The sequence below is a fragment of the Ictalurus furcatus genome, chromosome 4 (genome assembly GCF_023375685.1).
Source record: "Ictalurus furcatus strain D&B chromosome 4, Billie_1.0, whole genome shotgun sequence".
NCBI lineage: Eukaryota > Metazoa > Chordata > Actinopteri > Siluriformes > Ictaluridae > Ictalurus > Ictalurus furcatus.
Genome location: NC_071258.1, coordinates 20752605 through 20776998, shown reverse-complemented (window position 1 = coordinate 20776998; position 24394 = coordinate 20752605).

The window sequence follows — 24394 nt, the reverse complement described above, 5'->3', positions numbered from 1 at the left end:
AAAACTCCAAGTCTGGTCAATGTACTTTATAAATTCTAGGAGTACAACTCTGGATGCTGAAAATGATTTGTCCAAAGACAAAAGCATAGAGCAATGAGCAGACCTTCTTAAGGGAGTGAGTTGGAGGTAGACTCCATGAGGACACAAAATGAGATATTATATGGAGGGATGACAGGATTCTTTACCATCTTTATCTTTTTTGTATAATACAGAAGTTAGGAAGGCAAAATGGAGAAAGAAGAGAGGATGGCACAGAGACAAAGAGAGGACAGAGAGGTCCAGTCAAGGAGGCATAGTGGCTGGTGTGTAGTTTATAGCACAGAAAGGTTTGTAGGGTGAAAAACATTATTTTAGCAGCCCCTACATCCAAATAGAAGCCAGATGTGCAAGGATTAACAAATGCCATTCCTTATCTTTCTGTATCCATCTCTTTTTTATTTTCATTTTCCTTCATTCAATTAAACGTCCCTCTGAAATGCATGCTTGACCAATTTAAAACCTTCCACTTTTCCCCCTGATAAAGTCCTTTGTTGAGTTGGCAGTGTGTTTTGGATAATTGTCTTACTGCATGATGACGTTTCTCACAACTGATTTGGATGCATTTCTCTGTAAACTGGCAGACAAAATATACCTGGAAACTTCTGAGTTCATTCTGCTGCTACCGTCATGATAAATCAATAAAGATTAGTGAGCCTGTTCCAGAAGCAACCACACAAGCCCAAGCCATGACACTACCTCCGGGATGTTTCATAGATGAGCTTGTATACTTTGGATCATGAGCAGATCCTTTCTTTCCCCACACTTTCGTCTTTCCATCACTTTAGTAAAGGTTTATTTTGGATCCAGAACTTTTGTGGCTCATCTCTGTAATACTTCCAATCTGGCTTTCCAATTCTTCCAGCTGATGAGTGGTTTGCGTCTTGTGGTATGGCCTCTTGTGTATTTCTGCTCTTGATGTCTTCTTCGAACAGTGGCTTGTGATTCTTTCACCTCTGCCCTGAGGAGGTTGTTAGTGATGTCACTAACCGTTGTTTTTTTGGGTTTTGGGGCTCTTCACAGCTCTCACAATGTTTGTCATCATCTGTTGTTGTTTTCCTTGCTGTTGCTCAGTACACCAGTGGTTTCTTTGTTTTTTCAAAATGGCTTGCTTTTCTGCCAGAGACAGCTCTCTGATCTTCATGTTTGCTTACGCTTTTTTTTTTTTAACAACAAATGCAGCCTTCATGCGTGAAACTGAAGGCTAAAACCAATTGCAGATGTTCAGAGCTATTTATTGTTTAAACCATCAATCTAACAGGACACACCTGGGTAATATGAAATATCGGTCAGTCACATGTTCAAATATTTTTGCTTGTCTACAATGACTTTTAACATGTTTACATATAAATACCATGTAAAATTCCAAACTCTCTTATATTACTCTTTTGATCTCAAACACAAATGTCTTCAGTCTACAACAAAAATAAATGAATTAGCCTTACCATTCCAATAGTTTCGGAGGGGACTGAATACTACACTATGGCCAAAAGTACGTGGACACCTGACCATCACACCCATATGTGGGTCTTCCTCAATCTGTTGTCACAAAGTTGGACGCACACAAATGTATAGGAAGTTTTTATGTGCTGCATTACAATTTCCCTTCACTGTAACTAAGGGGCCCAAACATGTTCCAATATGACAATGCCTATGTGCACAAAGTGAGCACCATGAAGACTTGCTTTACCAAAGTTGGAGTGGAAGAACTGGCATGTTGTGCTTTTTCTATGATTTTCAAAAACTTGCCATAAATAACATTGTGATACCAATAAAATGGAAAAGTTCAACAAATGTTTGATGAATGAAGGCATGCATAGATGATCGTCTTGGATATTATAGTTACAGTCAGCAAAATAGTCAACATGCAGGCAAACACTCAGTCCTGCATAGATACAGTGGAGACATAGATGGGGTTCAGTTCCGTAAACCTATTAATCACTGAAATACACAACAGTAGTTTCTGCCTGGCCTTGGTCACAAACTTTGGTCTCAAGTAAAATGAATTAGACAAAATCATTTTCTTTCTTACCTGCACATTTACATCAGCAATAATAATTTATTATATTATTATATTAATAATTAATATTATGATATAATAATCAAATTATATTAATTATGTTTGGTTTATCATTTATACAACTGTTTAATAAATTACAAATTAATAAACTTGTGGCTTGGGTCTCCTTTAAAAGGAAAAAATGGCTTTGCAAATACAACTTGCATGCATGCATATATATGTGATTGAATGTTTGACATAACCAACCATTTCTTTAAAATAAACACTTTTTGAGGGGAAAATAAAGGAATTAGTTGAGAAGCTTTTAAATTACACATGAGTTTTGGTAACATGACTGAGAAAAATGCAACCATTTTCTGCTTAGAAACCTTTTAAAAAAAATGTAAAAGTTACCTGATATTGACCAATACACATTTTAATAGTTAGGTATGTGTATTATTAGATTCAGTGTTGAAAAAAGATGAAAAATGCAGTTTAATTTGGAAGAGTTACAACAAGCAAATGGCACCTATTCTGTGGAATAGCCCACATACAATTTAAGTTACTTCAAAGCAGTGGCAAAGAATGTGTGTATGTACATGTGTAGCATATTGTGTGTCAGCAGCATTGTGAGTCTTGCTGTTTTCTGGCCTCCGAAAGACAAGCTCTCTGATCTCCCTCTGGCTTTCCTGCTGCCCATCTGTTTTCTTCTTTCTCTACATCTGACACCCTGCTTCTCTCTCCAGACTCCCAAATGCCCACCTCCAGCAAAGCCTTCCAATGACTTCAACAAGCACCTCTTCCTGCCAACACCAATTCCAATTTAGCATGAGAGAAAGAAAGAGAGAGAGAGAGAGAGAGAGAGAGAGAGAGAGACAGAGAGAAGCAAAGCTTTGTCTCATCTGCAATATTAAAGAAATTTCTTGTGTACTACCCCCATGGTTCAGCGGTCTGATTGTGTTTAAACATCAAGAAATGCAATGTAGACAAAAAGGTCACACTGCCTTCACATATCACACTCCAATTAAAAGCTACTCTTAGGGAGTACTTTTCTCATTCCCTCTCCTGCTGTGTATGAATGTTGGTCATGACACTCTAGGAGATGAGAGAGTGAACTCTGACCCTGCATTTTGACTTAACTCAAATGTCCAGACATTATGGAGTCTCATTGTATGCATATGAAAGGATAACAAAAAGAATGCAGTCTTTCTTCCCCTGCTCTCCATTTACAATGTTTCTCACAATTAGTCATAATCACATCCAGTTATCCATAGATAAAAATGACTACTAATATTTCTGTTTAGGTTATACATATTTGACTGAAGGCATTTATCCACCCATCCATCCATTTTCTGTACTGCAGGCTCACGGGGAGCCTATGCCAGGGAACTAGGGACACAAGGCGGTGGACACCCTGGATGGGGAGCCAGCCCATTGCAGGGCACAATTGCACACATTAAAGACAATTTAGAAAAGCCAATCAGCCTACAACTCATGTCTTTGGACTGAGGGAATTAACCGGAGCACCCAGAGGAAACCCCCCCCCAAACACAGGGAGACCATTCAAACTCCACACACATGGCAGAGGCACAGGCACAATTTCCAGTCCTCTTTTCCTCCATCTACATGATATTGAGAAAGCACTTTAATGGAAAAAGCAACACCTAAACACAAAGTAACTTGGGCATAGCACAGAGGACTCCAATGCCACTCACACCAAATCACAGCCCTGATACGGCTGGTGATGGTATTCCACATCAAAGTTTAGTTACTGTGTGTTAAGTTCTTGTCCAGTACCAGTCAGAACCTAAATTTGGCTTACACATTATATTGGATGTTACAACATATTTCTTAATAACTGAAGTACAGCCATCTTTCTTTAACCCTTTGGTGCAAAGCTCCAACGACATTATACTGGAGTTTACTCTCATGACAAAATCCTCAAACACTTTATGCAAAAAACAACAATGCTCCACCTACAAGCACAATTTTCTTCATACACAATGCAATGAAAACATATTTGCCCACCTCCTGTTTTCCTCTATTCTGCATATTTATCACACTTAATATCTTCAGAACTGGTTATGCCACCTTTAGTGGCAATTTGGCGCTAAAGGTGGCAAAAGTCACACTTACGCAGGCAAAAGTATTGTGGAATAATTTTAGCCCACTTTTCTTTGCAGAATTGTTTTAATTCAGTCACACTGGAGGGCTTTCAAGCATGACCGATGACAGGACATTCTCCTACAGGATTTTCTGATAAAGAGCAGAATTCATGGTTCCATCAGTTATGGCAAGTTGCACAGGACCTGAAGCAGCAAAGCACTACACTGTCACACTACCATCACCATGTTTGTTTGCTATAAAGATGTTCTTATTGTGAAATGCTGTGTTAGCTTTGCACTGGATGTAACAGGTCCCATATTTTCCAAAACTTTGACCCATTTGTCCACAAAATATTACCCAAAAAGGCTTGGGGGTCATAAAATACTGTAGTTTTTGGGCAAATCTGAGATGAGCCTTTATGTTTCTCTTGGTTAGCTGTGGTTTTTGTCTTGTAACTCTCCTATGGATATAATTTTCCCTGGCTGGGTTCTTTGTGACTTCTTGATGAGTCATCAATGTACTCTTGAAGGAATTTTAGTAGGATGAGCACTTCACCTCCAGAGCTTTGAAATGGCTTTGTAACCCTTTCAAGAGTGATATATCTCTTCCAGAATTTATTTTGATTCCTGCATAGAGTGCTGTTTGTTGAGACATTTTACTGTACTTCACATTGCTGAAAAGGTTCTATTTAAGTGTTGTTTAGATTCAAGAGGACTGGCAGTTATCAAACCTCTGTGTATCTAGTCTAATTGAACCCAATTATCAATTAAATTTGGTTGATTAATTAACTAAGGGGACAATTATGTTTCCACACAGGGCCAGTTGGTGTTGGATAACTTTTTTCTTCAATAAATGAAATGATTATTTAAAAAAAAACAAAAAAAAAACACTATTTTTATTTACTAATGTTGCCTTTGTCTTATATAAAATTTTGTTTGAAGATCTGAAACAATTAAGTATGACAAGTATGCAAAATAGAAGAAATCAATGCTATAAACACTTTACTTTTTCACCATTCCCAACCATGAACACAGTGCTGCCCCCTCAGAATCTATGGTCAGTGAGTTAAGTGAGAGCATTACCAAGGATTATCATGACATTACATTCACGTAATAAGGCAGGCTGTTTATTAAGGACATTGCCTTACTTTGTTATTTCGATTACAAAAGTAATCTAGTTATAAAAATGAAGTGTGGCTATAAGCTACTTTATATCAGAGAAGATAAACTTCAGGTGGCTACAGCATTACTCTCCCCTCAGCAAATGTCAATTTATTGCAACTGGCGATATAATACGTGCCATTACGTTGCACTTATCCAGAGCAACTTATTAACTGATCTTTTTACCCAAGTTATCTTGGTACATTAGTGTTCTTGCTAGAGAGGACATGAAACTCCCATGCCTCCCATGTTTCCTGGTGTTAGCATTTTAGGATGACCGGTGGTGGTGTCCACTCAGCTGTTCAACTGCTTGATAGCCAAGTTATAGCACTAAAAACACTTAACCATTCAAAGTTCAACAGATTTAAGAATGATCAACAGTGCCTTCCCTGCCCTCTTTTTCTTCGTTATGAGTTCTCATGAGATTTGCAGTTGACTTCTACTATCAGTGTTAGCTAATTAGCATTAGTAACTGCATAGGAGTTTCATTATCATTACATACATTTCTATGAAGGCAGTTCATCCATAGCATTACCTTACCTGCCTCATTAAGTGACAAAACATATCTGATTCACTATGTAAAAACAGACAGTCAAACCATTTAATGCTTTATACAGGTTGAGTTTGCATACCTGTCCAGGAAAAACATTGCTAATTCATCCCCTTTGCTAGTGTAAGGCTGGTGCCAAGATGAACCTGAGAGAACTGCTCTCTGAAGACAAAGGACTCTTAAGAAAGTAACATTTGAACTCTCTCCTACAGAATTAGCATCTTCATCTGAGAAAACACATCACATTGAGTGGAGACTGGAAGATCACACCTTACTATTGTTCTTCTACATTGTTCCCTTCTCTCTCCCTTCCCCCACCCTTTTCTCTCTGTGTTGAGATCACCTTAAACTCACCCAATGTCTATATGCATTAGCTAGTATGTTTAACGTGAAAAAGAAGTTGACTATACATGTTTAGTATCATTCAGAAGTCTCAGTGCGTGTGGAAAAATGACCTCATTCCCTCAGCAACAGTTCAAACCACCATTAAGACCTAGAACATGTAGAAAAAGACTGCGTGCATACTATCATCGGTAGAAACCTGCGCGTGTCGGATTTTTCGTCCCGCGCCTGCCCACTTCCGTTGGATTCTATCCTGCTCCCGCCTGCTCCCGCCCGCTCCCGAAAAAATATGTAATCTGCTCCCGCCCGCTCCCGAAAAAATATGTAATCTGCTCCCGCCCGCAACATTCACGTTCCCTTTCAAAGGGAACTTCGACGTTGCATTTAGCATCACAGTATGGGAACGCCTTGCGCGCGTGACCGGTATCTGAAGCTTGTGTAAAATCATGCCTCTACTTATAGGCCTGCCATGATCAGGTGACGTGGTAATTAAGCGTGTCGCATGATATATATATATATGGCACCTGTGAACCACGCCGCCAGCCTTATTATCTTCAGCGACACTGCATAGCTGTTGTTTGTGTGACAAAAACGGTTCATTTCTACTCGATATTTTCTCAAAATCTCTTAACTTTTCTATCCCTTTTTTTTTTTTTTTTTTAAGAGGAAAAGAGAGGTGAGTAATGAGTGAGAAAGAAATCAGGAAGTGTGTTACGGCTTGCTCCCGTTTCATCACGGGGAAAAGTGCACACTTTCTGGGTGAAGTGTTTAGGAGTGTAGTATGCGATGGCAGCCTCGAGAGGCTGCGCATGGTAACGCCTACATTAAGCAGCTCGGCTTGCGACTCGCTGTCTTCTTGGAAGCCGAAGCGAGTCGGGTTTCAGAGCCTCGCGGATCTGGGCCGGCCGTCTCAGGTTCGGGGGATCTCTTATGGATCCGGAAGAGGAGCCGGAGACGTGCGCTGCTCTATCTCTTGCCCCTTCCGGGTTTGGCTCTCCGCTGGATTTTGGAGCTCGCGTCGCAACTCCTCCTTCCGCTATGGAAAGCCAAAAGGTAATAATTCCTCTCTGACTCCGAGGAGTTAGAAGGATGTGTTAAAAACTGAGAGCAGCATATAAAGAGCTGCTTGAAGTGATTACCCTGTGAAAGTAAATCCCTCACACTGTAGAAACTCCCCTGTCTTCCAGAAGTGCATGACAAAATCTCAGGCTTCTGGGGGAAAACCATGCATAAGCCATATTCATAACCCCACGATGTTGGATTATTCGGCCATTGTGGGAATGAACGGCATGGGTATTTAGCTATGCCCAAGGTGGAGGAGGCGCTTGCGAGCTACCTCTCTCCACCGACGGCAGGTAATTACGGGGGCCGGCTTGCATCCAAGCCATGTAAGGCCACCGTGGCATTGGTGGGCAAGCCTATGCAGTAGTAGTCTTGCTTGTGGGTCACTGCAGAAAATGACAGGGTTGCAGGCCTACCAAGCAGACCTGCTGAGTGAGCTCGACATATGGCGGCATTAAAAAAAAAAGCCAGTTCCTTCCCTGTTGTCTCGAGCTCACCTGGGCGTCCACGAATGGAGCCTGGGCCAGCACTAGTGTGAGGGAGACCCAGAAGGTAGGTATGGCAGCCCGTCAACCCCCGCAGACAGCCAGGGGAACTGGGCGGCCACAGTCGCGGTCTGCTACTAGGCTTGATCTGAGAATGGTCATAAAGGCCAAGCAGGCAAAGAAGAGCGGTCCTGAGGGGCCGTGGAGGGATGCATCTGGGGACATGAGGTTGTTTGGGCGGATAGCTCCCCAGTGCTACTGTAGGGCCTCCCCTAGCCAAGGCGGTCCCCAAGTTTTCAGTGTTCTCTGGTCAGCGAGCTGTCACAGGGCAACAAAAATCTGATGCTTTCCCTCCAGTAGAATGTGGAATAGTTAACGTCACTAAAAGACCATCGGGCAGCGTGCAAACTACTGCCAAATGTGTCTCCATGGGTTCTGTCTACCGTAGAAAGGGTTACCGGGTCCACTTTATAGCTCGACCCCCCCCGTTCACAGGTGTGTTCACCACAGCAGTCAGCACAGACCAGAGCCCGACGTTAGCGCAGGAAGTAAGTTCCCTTTTGGACAATGGGGCCATAGAAATGTACCCCGTTCCCGAAGGGAGGGAGGTTTACAGCCATTATTTCCTGTTCCGCAAAAAAGTGGGAGTATGCGGCCAATTTTAGATCTGCATCATCTGAACCGTACTCTTCGGACATACAGGTTCAGAGGCCCATCTGCAGGCCGCGCATACCTTCCTGGGACCTTCTGTGGTCCTGGAAGGTCTGTCGGGTGCCCCATTTGAGCCCTTAGAGGGGATCTACCATTTCTCAGCGGGGTGGGCTCCTTCTACAATCAGGGTTACTTGGCCGCCGTTTCGGCCAGCCATGCCCCTGTTGATGGAGCCTCTGTGGGGCAACATCCTCTAACTTCGAGGTTCATGCGTGGTGTCAGACAGCTGAGGCCCATCTGCAGGCCGCACATACCTTCCTGGGACCTTCTGTGGTCCTGGAAGGTCTGTCGGGTGCCCCATTTGAGCCCTTAGGGTGGATCTACTGTCTCAAGCCGGAGGGCTGATTTGTCACCCTCGGCCAGAACTATGGAAACTGTGGGTCTAGCCCCCTGAGGGGCACCAGCTCATAGATTCTGGTCGCACAACTGAGGTGGTAGAGACCATGTTAAACGCTAGAGCACCATCCACAAGGAAATTGTATGCGCTCAAGTGGCGGCTTTTTGTCTTGTGGTGTGAGGAACGTCAGCTAGACCCAGTGAACTGCGTGATAGCTACAGTTCTGGAGTTCTTACAAGAACGTTTCTCAGCAGGGTGGCTCCTTCTACAATCAGGGTTACGTGGCCGCCGTTTCGGCCAGCCATGCCCCTGTTGATGGAGCCTCTGTGGGGCAACATCCTTTAACTTCGAGGTTCATGCGTGGTGTCAGACGGCTGAGGCCCATCTGCAGGCCATGCATACCTTCCTGGGACCTTGCTGTGGTCTTGGAAGGTCTGTCAGGGGCCCCATTTGAGCCCTTGGAGTCAGCCTCTGAGAAGCTTCTGACTCTAAAGGTAGCTCTTTTACTGGCCCTGACATCTCTCAAGCAAGTGGGAGGTCTACAAGCTCTCTCTGTTGCCCCTTCCTGCCTTGACTTTACCCCTGGATTAGCCAAGGCCTTCCTGTATCCTAGGCCGGATTATATTCCTAAAGTGCCTACATCGGCTACCCACCCTGTAGTGTTGCAGGCTTTCTGCCCTCCTCTGTTCCTCACACCGGAACAAGAGAGGATGCACCTGCTGTGTCCAGTAAGGGCTCTCTGTACTTACGTCCACCGCTCCGGCCAGTGGCGTAAGTCGGAGCAGCTACTGGTCTGCTTTGGCAGCGACAGGAAAGGTGATGCTGTGTCAAAGCAGCACATCTCTAATTGGATAGTGGAAGCAATCTCTAGGGCTTACGACACACAGTCTCGCCACGCCTCTGGGCATAAGAGCTCATTCCACTAGGGTGGTCACTTAATCGAAGGCTTTGTCCAAAGGGGTAACCTTGCAGGATGTGTGTGCGGCTGCAGGGTGGTCTACACCACACACATTCATTTGTTATTACAGCCTGGATATTCATTCCATCCTGGGCTCGAGTGTCTTGCAGTGACCCTCGGCCTTGGGTATTTTTGAACAGGCCGTACCCTCGGTATGACGGAGTGGGTATTCCCATTCCCATACTGTTATGTTAAATGCAACGTCGAAGTTCCCTTTGAAAGGGAACGTCGGGGTTACGCAAGTAACCCTGTTCCCTGAGAAGGGAACGAGACGTTGCATAGCACTGTCATACCAGGGCAGGCCTGTGAATTGCGTCTTTGCTTCAGATAATAGAGGCTGGCGGCCTGGTTCACAGGTGCCATATATATATCATGCGACGCGCTTAATTGCCACGTCACCTGATCATGGCAGGCCTATAAGTAGAGGCATGATTTTACACAAGCTTCAGATACCGGTCATGCGCGCAAGGCGTTCCCATACTGTGATGCTAAATGCAACGTCTCGTTCCCTTCTCAGAGAACAGGGTTACATGCATAACCCCGACGTTTTGCGCTGTTCCCTCCCACAAAACCCCCAGGTAAAAGTATACATAGATTTTTAAATAGCCTACATTTTTTCAGTTGCTCCCCCGTTGGATATAATAAAAAAGAAACCTAGCATAAACAAAAATGTTTCGTCATCCCTTTCTGTTTAATTCAATGTCAATGGAAAGATGTGTTTTTCATTTTTCGCAGAACGCAAAAGGAAGGTGCTTTCCCTCGCTGTCGCATACAATCAGAAAGCAACTCCAAATATCGGGTTTTCCTTTGGTTGGTTTTGTAGTTTTGTAAGTTTCTTTCTTTAGTAAAGAATTAATATCTGTAGTACTAAGGGATCCACCTGTGTCATGCTCAGACATTTTTCCTCGACCTTGCGCCTGTAAATCGTTTTTATTTTAGTTGTTGTTGTTGTTGCTCTTGTGCAATAAATTAATAAGAATTTACTTCCTTTTATATATTTTATATTATATATTTTAAAAATATATATTTTATTTTGAAGGAGTTTTGCAAATCATTTTATTCTCCTGCAACCTGCACACATAAGTGTTCTCCCGCCCACACCTGCACCCACCCATAAAATCTTGTCCCGTGCCGCACTCTGTTGCATCGGGTCCCGCAGTGCAAGCCTCTACACCCTGGGTCCCTCACACTAATCATCTCCCGTATGTAAATGGGGTAAATACTTACACAGACATTGAAGTCCCATTCAATCACAAATGCCAACTGACCCCCTGAATAGTAGGCCCAAATTATTATCACAAACAACACCATTTGGTGGACCTACAGAGCATCTGGGTATTTAGGGAGACCTGGCAAAAGATTCAGGGAATCTGTAGGCAGATCTACCGCATAATTATTGTGTGTCGATACATTGCCAGGTAAACATACAGTGAGGGGAAAAAAGTATTTGATCCCCTGCTGATTTTGTACATTTGCCCACTGACAAAGAAATGAAGATTCTATAATTTTAATGGTAGATTTATTTGAACAGTGAGAGACAGAATAACAACAAAAAAATCCAGAAAAACACATATCAAGTGTTATAAACTGATTTGCATTTTAATGAGGGAAATATGTATTTGACCCCTCTGCAAAACATGACTTAGTACTTGGTGGCAAAACCCTTGTTGGCAATCACAGAGGTCAGACGTTTCTTGTAGTTGGCCACCAGGTTTGCACACATCTCAGGAGGGATTTTGTCCCACTCTTTTTTGCAGATCTTCTCCAAGTCATTAAGGTTTCGAGGCTGACGTTTGGCAACTCGAACCTTCAGCTCCCTTCACAGATTTTCTATGGCTAGGCTTTCTACTGGCTAGGCCACTCCAGGACCTTAATGTGCTTCTTCTTGAGCCACTCCTTTGTTGCCTTGGCCGTGTGTTTTGGGTCATTGTCATGCTGGAATACCCATCCATGACCCATTTTCAATGCCCTGGCTGAGGGAAGGAGGTTCTCACCCAAGATTTGATGGTACATGGCCCCGTCCATCGTCCCTTTGATGCGGTGAAGTTGTCCTGTCCCCTTAGCAGAAAAACACCCCCAAAGCATAATGTTTCCACCTCCATGTTTGACGGTGGGGATGGTGTTCTTGGGGTCATAGGCAGCATTCCTCCTCCTCCAAACACGGCAAGTTGAGCTGATGCCAAAGAGCTCCATTTTGGTCTCATCTGACCACAACACTTTCACCCAGTTGTCCTCTGAATCATTCAGATGTTCATTGGCAAACTTCAGACGGGCATGTATATGTGCTTTCTTGAGCAGGGGGACCTTGCGGGCGCTGCAGGATTTCAGTCCTTCACGGCGTAGTGTGTTACCAATTGTTTTCTTGGTGACTATGGTCCCAGCTGCCTTGAGATCATTGACAAGATCCTCCCGTGTAGTTCTGGGCTGATTCCTCACTGTTCTCATGATCATTGCAACTCCACGAGGTGAGATCTTGCATGGAGCCCCAGGCCGAGGGAGATTGACAGTTCTTTTGTGTTTCTTCCATTTGCGAATAATTGCACCAACTGTTGTCACCTTCTCACCAAGCTGCTTGGCAATGGTCTTGTAGCCCATTCCAGACTTGTGTAGGTCTACAATCTTGTCCCTGACATCCTTGGCGAGCTCTTTGGTCTTGGCCATGGTGGAGGGTTTGGAATCTGATTGATTGATTGCTTCTGTGGACAGGTGTCTTTTATGCAGGTAACAAACTGAGATTAGGAGCACTCCCTTTAAGAGTGTGCTCCTAATCTCAGCTCGTTACCTGTATAAAAGACACCTGGGAGCCAGAAATCTTTCTGATTGAGAGGGGGTCAAATACTTATTTCCTTCATTAAAATGCAAATCAATTTATAACATTTTTGACATGCATTTTTCTGGATTTTTTTTGTTGTTATTCTGTCTCTCACTGTTCAAATAAACCTACCATTAAAATTATAGACTGATCATTTCTTTGTCAGTGGGCAAACGTACAAAATCAGCAGGGGATCAAATACTTCTTTCCCTCACTGTATCTAATTCTCTTGTTTGTGTTTTATGTGATGTTTTTATATTATTGATCACTGCTTGTTATCTTTTGAATTGGATTAAGAATTACCTGGTTAATAAATTGTTATGTTTGAATTTATTCTGCCCTACCCTGGAATTATTGGCTCTAGTAGATTACATTAAGTCCAGGTTACCGCAAATCTGTGACCAGGTTAGTGCAGGCTAAAATCCAGGTTTAGGTGGAGTCTGTACTTAGACTGTAATGGCTAAAAGGAATTTCTGTTTCGAACGACATAATGTTGACTGACCAATCTAAATAGGATGAGCCCTAACCTCTGATTATACAAAGCTACTATTATAGAAAAGTAAAATTAGTCGACTTGTTCTGATAGTAGTGATCATGACCTCTGACTAGAGATAATGTTATTCTAAGTGTGTACAGCTCTATGGGGACTAAACATATACTTTTTAGAAAAAGGGCAAGCATGGGCAGCCATCTAAATAGTATTAGTCAATTACCTCTGTCTAATGACCATGACTGGTGAGGTTGTGATGGTGAGATCTGCGTACACAGCTGGCTAGAGTCTCTAAGTGACATTGGAATCCGAATGAACGAGCATAATCTAAGTAAAGGGTTAAATAGTATAATCAAATTTCGAGATCAATTTAATGATAGAGATTGGAATTCTAATATCTCTTAGAATCATTCATAATTGGAGTCATAAAAATTAAAAAGAGGATCATATTTAATGTTGACAAATTTTTAATTCTGATGTTAATATATCACATAAAGGAAAGACAGTAACATAAGAAGCCTTCTGCCACTCTATTGGATACTATCGTTGGACCAGCGGGTGGTTCCCTACACCAGTAATAGTTTTCTCCATCTTGGAAAAGCACTGCCAAAGTTTATTCTAGTTTTTCTTGTCATCAACTTTTTTAGAGGCATGGTGTGATTTTTTTTTTTTCTTTTCCTCACTACAAAAATGATCTGGCTGCACCTGGCACTCACTGGTTCTGCCATATTTTTTCTTTCTGAACAGATTGAGATGGAGGTGGAGTTTGAGGACATCGGGGAGTGTCTAGAAAATTACTGTAAACACAGACAAGCAATGTGGGCCATAACATGGTTTTCCAAATAGATTTTCTCAGTCATATAATAGACTGAAGCCTTGACTTAAACAATATTTTATTATATTTTATATTTATTATATTTTAATATTTTATCATGTTCTACATATTTTACAGGTTATGTGTGTGTTTTCATGGTAGCACTTTTCCAGGTGCTTTGCTGACCTCACGGCACGCTCTGCCAATCTATCTGATTGGGGAAAGTGTAGACTGCTGTGAATGTGTTTAAAATCCCATGTGTGCACAAACTCTGAAAATTCCTTACATACAAACTGTGTAGCATTGTCAGTCATGAGAGTGTGGAGAACACCATGTGTGGAGAAGTGTCAGACAGGTAGTCAAGCTCAAACCAGCGAGAGAAAGAATCAACAAGGACAAGGTGCATTTTGCCATGTCATTCGAATAAGTCTGTGGCAGTGAAGGACCACGGAAGATCTGGGATTTCACGCAGGTGTAATGGCTCCTTATATGGTGTGGTTTGAGTACATTGCAGTGTGCACACCAGGAGAGCTCATCCTCTATATTCGCATACATTGATGGCCAAAACATTGTTTCCTTATGAGCCTGGATGACCCTTTGCAGTTGGTCAATGAAAAATGTATGCAGTGCAAATGGGATGATCAGTCTCTGCCCTTGGAGCAGCAAGCCATCCTGAGTTGTTAGCTCATCCCCTATGGAGAAGAAGTGGTGCAACATATGGGGAAGCTCCTTTGAAGTGGTTGACCAACCATTCATGATTATATCTGAGAGCTCCTGGCATATGATACCTTTGCAGACAGCAGCTCTGAGTTAATCTGTACAACGGGAGGAAAGTACCTGTATCGACATCACCTCTAGGAGATCATCAGAGAGATGGGGCTCTGAGGTTGAAAGATGGGCACAAGAAAAGGTGTCAGCCATAACAATTCCTTGCAATGATTGAAGATCACATCTAAATTGTAGTGCTGGATTTTCATCACCATGCCTTGTAAGCTAGGTGATGCTGTGTGAAGAGGTTTTTTTTTTAAATATGGTTATCAGGGGCTGATTGACAGTTTCAATGATGACAGGTTGGCCGTATATGAAGTCATGGGATTTTTTCATTGCAAACATGAGTGCTAACATCTCCTTCTCAATCTGGGCATATTGTGAATCGGTGGGTGTGAGAGCATGTGTTATGAATGCTATGGGCTGTCCTTGCTGGAGACAGACTGCACCTAAGCCATGTTGTTAAGCATCTGACGAGAGGACTGTTGTGGATAAAAATGACATGAAATAAACATGAGGGAGACTTAGTATGAGTAAAATGTAATTTTATTGGTAATTCACAGGACTGGTGGGTGCGTAGTCTGGAGGAGAGCGGGAGGGGGAAGAAAATGGGGTGCGTCCTGGGGACATGGGAAAGTCAGCAAAGGTGAAGTGAGAGGACCACTGAGAGTAGGGCGGACTGGTAGGTGAGAAGAGGGACGAATGGTCGGGGCCCGGATCAGAGAAGAGGACATCTCCCTCAGACTGAAAGCTGGAGGGGGGTTCTGGCTGTGTAGAGGCGTCAACACACACGTTCACGGGGCAGATTCTGTATCGGCGGGGGGGAACCCCGCATTTCCATTTCTAGAGGGGGTGCTGCGAAGATAGTTAAGTAGCACCATGATATCAGCAGTGAGATGCATAAGCTGATAATGAGTGTCCAGATCCAGATCCAGATCCAGTAACGGGGAGAGGAAGGACTGACGACGGGCACCTAGACACATAGAAGCGGGATTAGGCAGACATTGACAAATTGGAATTACACTTTAAAGATCTTTAAGAGCACTACACTGTGGTGTAGTAGTCAAAAAAGTCAAAAAGAGGTATACGAGCTGAGCTGAGGAGTGCTAATACACACACACACACACACACACACACGCTCGTACAGTCAAGGGCGGGCAAGTAGACACAACATACACACACATGAATAACTTTATAAGAATAATGAAAAAGGAGTAATAAGATATTATAATATCTTATAGTAATAGAGATGCTCTCTATAAAAAAACAGAATAGTAGGATATGCAGGACAGTACAACTGTAATGATATTAAGAAGTAGGAAGTTTATTTATAAGGGTAGCTGAGTCAAGCTGCCCCCCCCCCCCCGCGAGATAATAGTAAGACCAAGGTAACTCTAGATTGTTTTGTCTCTCCACTTTTGATTCTATGGGTTATTCAAATCCCTTGGTTTTGATTCTCTGGGTTATTAGAATCCCTTGGTTTTGATTTTCTGCGTTATCAGAAATCCCTTGGTTTTGATTTTCTGGGTTATCAGAAATCCCTTGGTTTTGATTCTATGTGTAATTTGAAAACCCCTGGTTTTGATTCTATGTGTAAGTTGAAAAGCCCTGTTTTTTGAGCTATTGGTAAGTGGAATAGCCCTTTTTTTGAACATAATAGTAAGGTAGATTAGCTCTTTTTTAACCCTATTGGTATTGATATCATAGTCTTCTTGAAACATATGGGTTATTTACTGTGTAAATACAGTATAAATACTGGAGCTTAAGCTCAGGGTATCAGATCACTTCTGAGAATTCTCATCGGTGTGGATCTCGTGTGGTGGAACGGAACCAATAAAGCTGGACCCTTGATTCTTCTCACTCACGGCTGGTGTCTTTTTTTCTATCTCCAACTGGGCTCAGAGGTAGATGTGAGTATTGGCTTCTATGTTGAATTTTAAGTGTTTTTGGGTAATAAGCTAAATTTGAGCCAGCAAGAACAACCATCTCTCCATCAATCAGGCCTGAATGGTAGAGTGGCCAGATGGAAGCCACTCCTCAGTAAAAGGCACATGACAGCCTGCCTAGAGTTTGCCAAAAGGCACCTGAAGGACTCTCAGACCAAAGATTGAACAAAGATTGAACTCTTTGGCCTGAATGGCAAGCATCATGTCTGGAGGAAACCAGGCACCACTCATCACCTGGTCAATAACATCCCTACAGTGAAGCATAGTGGTGGCAGCATCATGCTGTCCGGATGTTTTTCAGTGGCAGGAACTGGGAGACTAGTCAGGATCGAGGAAAAGATGAATGCAGCAATGTACAGAGACATCCTTGATGAAAACCTGCTCCAGAGCACTCTGGACCTCAGATTGGGGCGAAGGTTCATCTTCCAACAGGACAACGACCCTAAGCACACGGCCAAGATAACAAAGGAGTGGCTAGAGGACAACTCTGTGAATGTCTTTGAGTGGCCCAGCCAGAGCCCAGACTTGAACCCAATTGACATCACTGGAGAGATCTGAAAATGGCTGTGCACCGATGCTCCCCATTCAACCTGATGGAGCTTGAGAGGTCCTGCAAAGAAGAATGGGAGAAACTGCCCAAAAATAGGTATGCCAAGCTTGTAGCATCATTCTCAAAAAGACTTGAGGCTGTAATTAGTGCCAAAGGTGCTTCAACAAAGTATTGAGCAAAGGCTGTGAATACTTATGTACATGTGCTTTTTTTGTTTTTTATTTTTAATAAATTTGCAAAGATTTCAAACAAACTTCTTTCTTGTTGTCTTTATGGGGTATTGTTTGTAGAATTTTGAGGAAAATAATGAATTTAATCCATTTTGGAATAAGGCTGTAACATAACAAGATGTGGGAAAAGTGAAGCGCTGTAAATACTTTCCGGATGCACTGTATGAAGGTGGTAGGTTTGGATGAGGCTTCATCTAGTGGAATTTGCCAGAAGTCACATTTGGCATCAGGAATGTTAAAGAGTTTAGCACCGTGCATGTCAGCAATGATTTGTTCAGTTGTTTTTAGAGGGTGTTGTCGTCTGAGCAAAACTTTGTTAAGATTGGTCTACATAGATTCTCACTGACCCATCATTCTTTTTAGCAGCAACCATGGCTGAGAGCCACTCTGTCACATACTTTCTGGTGTTATTATCCCCAGATCAGACATTCAATCAAGTTCTGCTTTAACCTTTGTCTTCATGTCTATTAGTATTTTTTGAGGCACACAAACAGTGGGGTTTGCTGTACTATCTGTACTGTCTCATGTGATACACAATTGGTAGTTTATAGATCTCTATATTCAGTTACTTCAGGTGCCTCGTGTTGTAGCATATGTGCATCAGGGCTTATACAAATGAGACTGAGACCTAGTCCAACCCTTTACTGTAATCCCAAATATGGTTTCACATCACGATTTACTACATGGAATTGGTACTGTTCATGGAGGCACAATACGTCTGACTTGCCTTCAGTGTTGATTGTCTCCCCCCGTAAGCCACAAGGTTGACTTTTTCTTGTGTGTTGATTGGGATTGTATGATCTAGGTTGTGCAGCATGTATGTGGATATCACATTGCATTTGGCCCCACTTTGACATTTAGTTGCACTTTGCCATTTCGCAGTATCATTCATACTGTTGAGTGTCAAGATCAACTAGGTCACAATGGAAAATGTCATCAGCAGTGAAGTCTGTTTGCGTGTTTAGCTCATGAACTCTATCCACCTGGTTCTTTTGTGGTCTGTTAATCATTTTGACACCAGAGGGCTGTGCTGGTGTAAATCCACAGCACCTGGCAAAGTTATTTAATTTACCACAGTTGTTAGAGTGTTTGTTGTATGTATAGAATTTACTTCTCTCTGGAGAGTGATGGCCATTGCAATTAGTACAACGGGGGTTCTACATGGTAAACACTTCAGCTCTTTTTTTTTTTTTTTTAGCTCTTTTGTGCTCCTTTTGGGTTGTTTGTATAGCATGCAGCTTTTTACAGCTGAATCAAAGGTGTAACTATTTGCACAGTGTCACTCTCTATACTGCAAACTATGCGGTCTCTTATTAGTTCAATCTGGAGCGCACTGAACTCTCATTTCTTTGCAAGAATATTTAGCAATTAAACATTAGGACACATAGGTTTGCACGGAGTCACCTGGTTTTTGAACTGTGGTGTTAAACACATTTCAGTCCATAAATAAGTTTTTCGCAGGCAGACACAATTCTGTGAATTTCTTTAAGAGTACCTCTGGATCCTCATGACTTTCCCCCTCTGGGCTAGGTTTAGAAGCATGTAAGCCTGCACTTTCTTGATTTGTCTGACAGCCCTGCATAGAAGTATATATGCCATTCCTTTTCACGTTTTCACCAGTTTTTGGCGATGCTTCTTCAAAAACTAAAGGATCAATGCACTGGAGCCCCTGAGCCATTGTCGTGCACTTCTGACACCATGTACAGCGGTGCTTGAAAGTTTGTGAACCCTTTAGAATGTTCTATGGAAGTGCTGGTCTGTATGGGTTAGCTTTTAGCCTAACCCTGATACCTGCCCGAGTGCCGCGTTTGCATGGTTTCTCACACCACTTGCGTCGCTTCCTACGTCAGACAGTGATGGTAGGAGAGTCTGCTGATGTAGAGGCCTGTGTATCATGTCTGTGTAGAATCCTAAGTTTGCGAAGTGTTTTGGGTTCCAAGACCAGTAGATTGCTGGATAGGCTACTGCATAAGTTTGATACACGCAGTTTGAGCAAAGTAATACGATTATAGACTAGTCTCGTATTTAACTGTGTCGGAGTAGACAATATGTTTAACATAAATCATACATTGTTATCAAGAGGCAGAGTAGCTGCTGCCATGCAGGGTGCCACTGTCTTCAAGCACTCTTTGATATGATGCAGAAATCATAGTTGAATCAATAAATGCAAGCTGTCCAGTCCCTGAGGCAGCAAAGCAACCCCAAACCATAACATTTCCACCACCATGCTATACAGTTAGTATGAGTTGCTTCTCCTGAAAAGCTGTCTTTAGTCAGCGCCAAACATGTCTGCTGTTACTGTGGCCAAAAAAATCTTTGATTCATCTGTCCAGAGCACATTATTCAATAAGCCTATATGCTCATTGGCAAACTGTAGTCTTGTTCTAATCTTCTTTTTAGACAGCAAAAGCCTTTTCCTGGCATACATCCCATGCAGGTCAAATTTGTGCAATCTCTTTCTGATTGTAGAAGCATGCACTTTGACATCAAAAGTTGCAAGACTTACTAGCAGATCCTGTGATGAAAGTCTTGGAGAATTCTTTTTCCATCAGACAGTCTGCTCTTGGGCTGAATTTGCTGGGACGGCCAGTCCTGGACAAATTGGAAGTCATTTGAAATCTAACTAATAGGCATCCACAAACTTTTGTCTGAAAGCGTTATACAACTCTTTAGATCTTGGCATGATGCCACCACTAGTCAAATGTAAAATAAAACCACTTAAATTACTCATCGTCTTTAATTTGGATGAAAATAATATCCTACTGCACAATATATTATTAAATAAAGTGAATACATGTATTCATCCAAGAGAAGTGAGTTGTATTCATGATTTCTTGACAGTATTGTTATCAAAAAACATATCACATCGGCGGTGGGCGCATGGTGGCTTAGTGGTTGGCACGTTCACCTCACACCCCCAGGGTTGGGGGTTTGATTCCCACCGTGGCTCTGTGTTTGCATGTTCTCCCTGTGCTGGGAGGGTTTCCTCTGGGTACTCCCAGTCCAAAGACATGCATGGTAGGCTGATTGGCATGTCCAAAGTGTCCATAGTGTATGAATGGGTGTGTGAATGTGTGTGAGTGTGTCCTGCGATGGATTGGCAACCTGTCCAGGGTGTACCCTGCCTTGTGCCTGATGCTCCCTGGGATAGGCTCCAGTTTTCCCCATGACCCTGAAGGAAGGATAAGCGGTATAGAAGATGGATGGATATCACATCAGCAGCCAGCAGGTCTGTAATCCTTGTGTCACACATATCCATTTTTTATGCATTATACATTATACCGGTCTATTGTACCAACTCTATTTAATAATAATAGTAGCACAAAAAGATGGGGACTTTGACCATGTAATCATTCAGTCAGTGCATGCCAATACAGTAATGAGAAAATGATGTGACGGTATTGGCAGGGGGCAGCTCTTATTAGGTGTCCTATTCCCATGAAAGTTAATTGGGCAGCGAGATGATCAGGGCATGGCATCCCATCATATTGACATCTCTACAGTGCACTAACCTGTTTTGTTAAAGACGGTCTTGATAGACTGGGATCCAGCAGTTCCCCTGGCCGCCTTCTCCTTCTCTTCATTACATTTCTGGTACCCATGTTTATGTTTTTCCCCAACATTTTCAATCACTCAGTCTCGTGTTCTTCCACTGTAACTTTACTCTGATTGGTGATGTTCACTAGCTGGGACGGGACTTACAATTTTATTGGGTCTCTCTGCTGTTTGTCACTGACTGAGCTGAAATAATTAGTAACCATTAGATTAAACCATTTTTAGGGAGGGGAGAGGAGATATTTCTTTCACCCTGGACAGTGAGGGCCCCTATAATTGTCACCACCTTTCACCCCACTAGTGACAGCCCTGCTGCTCTCACCTGTTCAATGAAATTAGGAATACTGGGGCAAAATTATTTCTTCTTGCTTGTCTGATATGTGGCACGAAAGCTATGCCTTGTGAAAGTGGAAAAGATGGCTGTGAATTTAGCTTTCTGAAAAGCAAAGCAATTTCTCTGTTGCCACTGGATGTAAATGATATAATGTGCAGGATTTTTCCATTACGTCCATCATTTAATTTTACATATCAATCTTTCCTTCTTTTACTTAGGCTTTAGCTACTGCTAGTATACACCAGACCCTTATGCACCATTTTCCTGCACACAACAACTTCATCTCTCTGTAGAAAATAATGCACGTCTCTCTGTAGAAAATAATGCACCTCTTATGTCATTGGTTATATCCTGCACACTGCCACTATACAAAACAGTTGTGTCTTGCCATGTTGAGAATGTTTTTACTTTGGGGTGTTCTGTCAGTTCTAAACAGAATTATTAAACACACTCACAGAAGGTATAGTTTGCTGTAAAGTGTGATATAGCTCTGTGTGACAGAAATTTGTCAACAATCTGTAGCACTACACATTCGGTTCCATGGATTAGTTTTAACAGCCCACCATTTGCATTTTCAAATACAAATGCTGAGTGTGCCCACAATAGACCCCACAATTAAACAGACTTAGCAAGAGGTGTAAGGAGATGCACATTAAATGTCATTGTTGCTTCCCTGTAGAGTAACTGAAATCATGGCATAAATTCTAAGAGTGTCTTACCTGCTTGACTGACATTTTGAAAGGAGACCTGCTCTTTGAGAACCAGAAATATGGCAGACACCAAAAGGCTAAGGTACTTTAAATACAGTGTTTGGAGCAGTCCAAGACAGGCAGGCTGTAGAATAGCACCCACGCTCGCCATTCTGAGGCTTTCCAAAATTTCAGATCTGTAAGGGGTCTAAGCAGTCATATAATGAGATGTGGTGGTTTTATGTTTCTTAATCTGTTTTCTATGATTGATATGGGCTTCCAATGTACAGTAGTATAGTTGGGCAATATTATTCAGAAGAAGCTCTGTGATCTGTCCAATGACACCAAGTAAGACCATGTAGTAAGATGCATGTAGTCTGGAACAAAACTCCAAACAATATCAAAATGTGGCATGTTTATAAGGGGAGAGGGATTCTTAACTCCTGTTATACTACTGTTGCTAGCTAACGCAAGCTCCATATCCGACAACATTCCTTTGGCATCTCTGTCTGCATATTCAATTGTTGCTAATGTATACTTCAACTGGCTGTGCCATGGTACATACCTGGTACTAGGGTACCAGGATGCAGGCAGAATCCACAACCAAAGTACCCATTATGTTCGGTATGGCTGGTCTGGCTTTTGAATCCACACAATAACATAGCCCCCAAATTTTACTAATCATGCATTCTTTGTTTTTTCTCTATGTGTCACACCTTTGCATACTAGATCTTTTTCCTGATCAACATAATATTTGAGAAAAATGTGCATAACTGGTTTCTGGGCACCAAACGAAAGGCCTGCCAAAACTGTCTGGAATCGATTTTTGGGTGGTAGCTCATTTGAGTGGCGTTGTATAGGCCATATTGAATGATTTTTACAGGGGTGATCTGAATTGAAATTAAATAAGAAATTGTTTGGGTCTGACCTGCTTTTGACAACTGTGCATTCATATCACCATCATATATGTCAGAGATGACGTGTTCAATTTGTGACTATTAGAATTAAACCCAGAGGCATGAAGAACTCAGACACCAGCTGAAGGTTAACAGGATTTATTGTAGCTGCTTGGGTGGAATTGGAATGGAGTGAGATCATAAGTCATCGGGTCAGGATTTGAACTCTGGTCTGCTGCATGAGAGATGAGCGCGCAGCCGAGGTGCCACTGGGGCATGAGAGCTGAGCATGGAGCAGAGAAGATTAGTATGTCCAAGTAGACAAAGATGAACCAGTTCAGGAAATCCTGGAGAACGTCATTGATAAGGGCTTGGAAAACTGCCGGGGCATTGGGGAGGCCAAATTGCATCACCAGGTATTTGAAGTGGCTGAGGGGGGTATTCAGGGGGTACGGCTGACAGGTCTTGAGGGCTTAGGGTAGGAGGTGCCCTAGTGACCCCAAGAGGAGAGAGGCAGAGGGGGACTCCAGAGAAGAAGGGACTCCAGTTGATGACCCTCTTGGCAGACTACTCTATTTGGGGGTTATGCTTTGTTAATCAGGAGTGACCCAAAACCAGGGGGGTGATTGGGGAGGAGATGAGTTTGAACCAAACTTGTTCCCAGTGGTTATCAGAGAGGACCAGAAGCACTGGATTGGTATGATGAGTGACCATGGGCAAGAACTTCCTGTCCAGTGCACTGACCATCACCGAATTCAGAGGTTCCATGGGAAGGCCAGTCTAGGATGCTAACTCCAGATTGAGGAAACTGTCCTCTGTGCCAGAGTCAATCAGGGCAAGTAGGGGATGGAGATTAATTTGTGGTTCAGGGTGGTGGGAATTTGGAGTCAGGACTGGGAGATCTGAGATATTTGGCTCACCAGTAACTCCATTGCTAATGGCGAGCCCCTCACCTTAGGATGGAGAGAACAGCTGGTGATGAAGTGGCGTAACTGACCACAGTAGATACACACCCCAGCCTGGAGCCGGCAGTCATGATTGGCCGGGGTGAGCCAGGCATGGCCTACCTGGCTGGGTTCTTCTGCTAGCGGGGGGAAGCGGAAGGGACTATAAAGCATGATTAGACGATTGCTTCGCCTGTTTCCCATTACCTTCCTAATTCAACTTGTCACATCGTTATTAGTTCTAAATTGTCCCTGTTCCAACTTTTTTGGAACATGTTGCATGCATCAATTTCAAAATAAACATTTACCTTAAAAACAAAACTATGCAGTTGATTAGTTAAAACATCAAATACCTTGTCATTGTACTTTTTTGTTTAAACACAAGTCAAAGTACATATATGTAAATTGGACAAACAATTGCATTAATATAAAGCTTTGGTCTGAAGTTTATTTGTAACACTCAGTTTGTGGATTTTATTTTAAATAGACAAAAAAATGGTATTGAAAATGTGGCTTTAAAAAATCTTATTAATATCTGATTAACATAAAAAAAAAATAATAATAATCGGCCGATTAATCAATTATGAAAATAAACATTAGTTGCAGCCCTAGTATGATTA